We start from the raw sequence: 2,414 nt of genomic DNA on the forward strand, positions 1-2,414 counted from the left end.
AGAACACCCGATCGGACATGTTAGCCTTGCTTCCACCCGCTTAACCTTATCCAAACCTTTCCGGTCGGTTGCCCGCCCTCGGTAGTAACAGTATTCTTATTGGCAACGAGTCTACGTATTATCCTTTTACTATCATCAATACTGATTAAATATTTTTTCACAAAAAAATATAAATAAAATAATAAATAAAACATGATATTGTTGTAAAAACTCCTAAAGTTACTAACAAAATAAATTTTCTAAGAACAAAATAAAGTAACTATACAACCAGCAAAACATTACACATGATAATCCCCTAAGAACATCTTGCGCACACAAGTAAATCATTGCTCGTTATCTACATACAAACTACCTCCACAAAGATAGCAATTAAAGCGTACAATATGGAGAAGATCATGGAGCAAAAAGATTTTTCCACACTCTATTTTCATAATAATCTCTCATTGCAAAATCAAACAAGAGTGAAAGAAGAAATCTTCCATCTTACTAATGTATCAGAACTGACATAGTATACTATATGAGTTCTATATTAAAAAACTTAACACAAAATGTACTTGATATAATAAAACTATATGAACCAAAACACCTAGTATTTGTAATGAGTTTATCAATCACAATACACTTACGCAATTCTTACTATTATTATTGTGTTTCGTTCACTAAGTCATGTTCATACCCAAATATTACTCTAGATATCATGTATATATATCATACAAGCTTATTCACTTGACACTCATATAGATAATTTCATCAATCGCATGTTATAAAATCACACACCACCTATAAAGAATATAAAAATCATCACAACCTTAGACTAACATTTTTAATTTTAATTATAAAGTTTAACACCATAATGATGCAGTATGTAACCCAATCACACACACCATAAAAATGAACAAAATTGATTTGAAATCAATTTCAATGATAGCAAAACTAAAAAGTGACTTATTTTTACCCATATAACCTAATTCATTCAATCACAAAGGTTGAATTATTATCACTTATTTGTTTACACGTGGTTTGAGTTCAATCCCTTTAATATTTCTAAAATCATATTTTTTTTAGGAGTTTAATTAATGTTATGTTCGTTTGTAATGAATTCATTGTTTACGTGAATTTGCGCAAACAAAACGAATTGTGAATTAAATTCGTGCTGGATTTCACTAATTTAAAAGTGAGTGATTGCAGTATGTTGATTTTTGCATTCTCTCTAATATGCTGCTATTTGGAGGGAATGAAAAGAAATTTTCTTTTTTGTCCAATAGGGTTGCCATGCTGGTCTTGCAGTTGTGCTTTAGCCATTTCAATTTTAGTCAACTCCTCACTTTCTTCTTCTTCAACTATTGAGGACAAATGTTCTTTCGTTTTTGTGATTACGTATACCACTTATGCTGTAAACTTATAACATTATCTTTATCGATTTGATAACTTTATTTAAAAATATCTTGCTTAATTTTATTTATATTATTATAACAAAATTAACAAAATATTATACAAATTTCATGAACGTGGAACTTTATTTCATTATAATTATTACGTGAATTTATCAATTTAGTTAATTATAGTACATCAATTTTAATTATATTTTATTATATAAAACTTGTTAAACATTTTTTTTATTTTCAATAATAGCACTTTTAATAATTTTTTAAACATAATTATTTGACTTTATTTAAATACAATTTTTTTATTTTAAAAATTAATTTTGATTTTTTTCCTCTTAATAATATTTTTTACCAATAAATATATTATTAATAAATATTATTTTATATTATTTTTATCACTAAGGGCATTTTAATAATCTTTATTTTTATCAACTAAAATATTTTTTTTTATTTGTTATATCGATTAAATCCTACACTAACTTTCACAAACTTTACTTCGAAATCTACTTTCACTCACCTCCAAATCTCTTAGAAAAAACAATATTCAATTTACTCTAAAATCTCTTCAAATTCATTCACTATCTCCCTCAAATCCATTCGTCCAAGTGAATACAACCTAAAGGATCTGCTAGATTTAGTCATGACTTCACATAGTGAGTGCAAAATTATTCCACTCATTCCTAGTGGAATGTTTGTTAAGAAGTTTTTCAACCACCCAACCTCACTAATACTGATTTCAAAAGAAACACTCATATTTCATTATTGATCTTGCAATATTGATCTCCATATGTAATTACACATCCCGTAAGTGTAAATACATAACCATTAATGGATTTTGTCCCCTTTGAATTAGAGATCTAGTTAGCAACATTATACCCTTATAGTATAACGGAAAATCCACTGTATTTAATAACATAATCCATCAAACCTCTTAAGTATGTTATAAGCATTACAAGTGCATCCTAATGTTTCTAATTAGGACATTGAGTGCACCTACTCAGTCTACCTACTACATAAGCAATGTTCTGT

The sequence above is a fragment of the Vigna umbellata genome, chromosome 8, assembly GCF_029865625.1.
Source record: "Vigna umbellata cultivar VRB3 chromosome 8, Vumbellata_1.0, whole genome shotgun sequence".
NCBI classification, from domain to species: Eukaryota; Viridiplantae; Streptophyta; class Magnoliopsida; order Fabales; family Fabaceae; genus Vigna; species Vigna umbellata.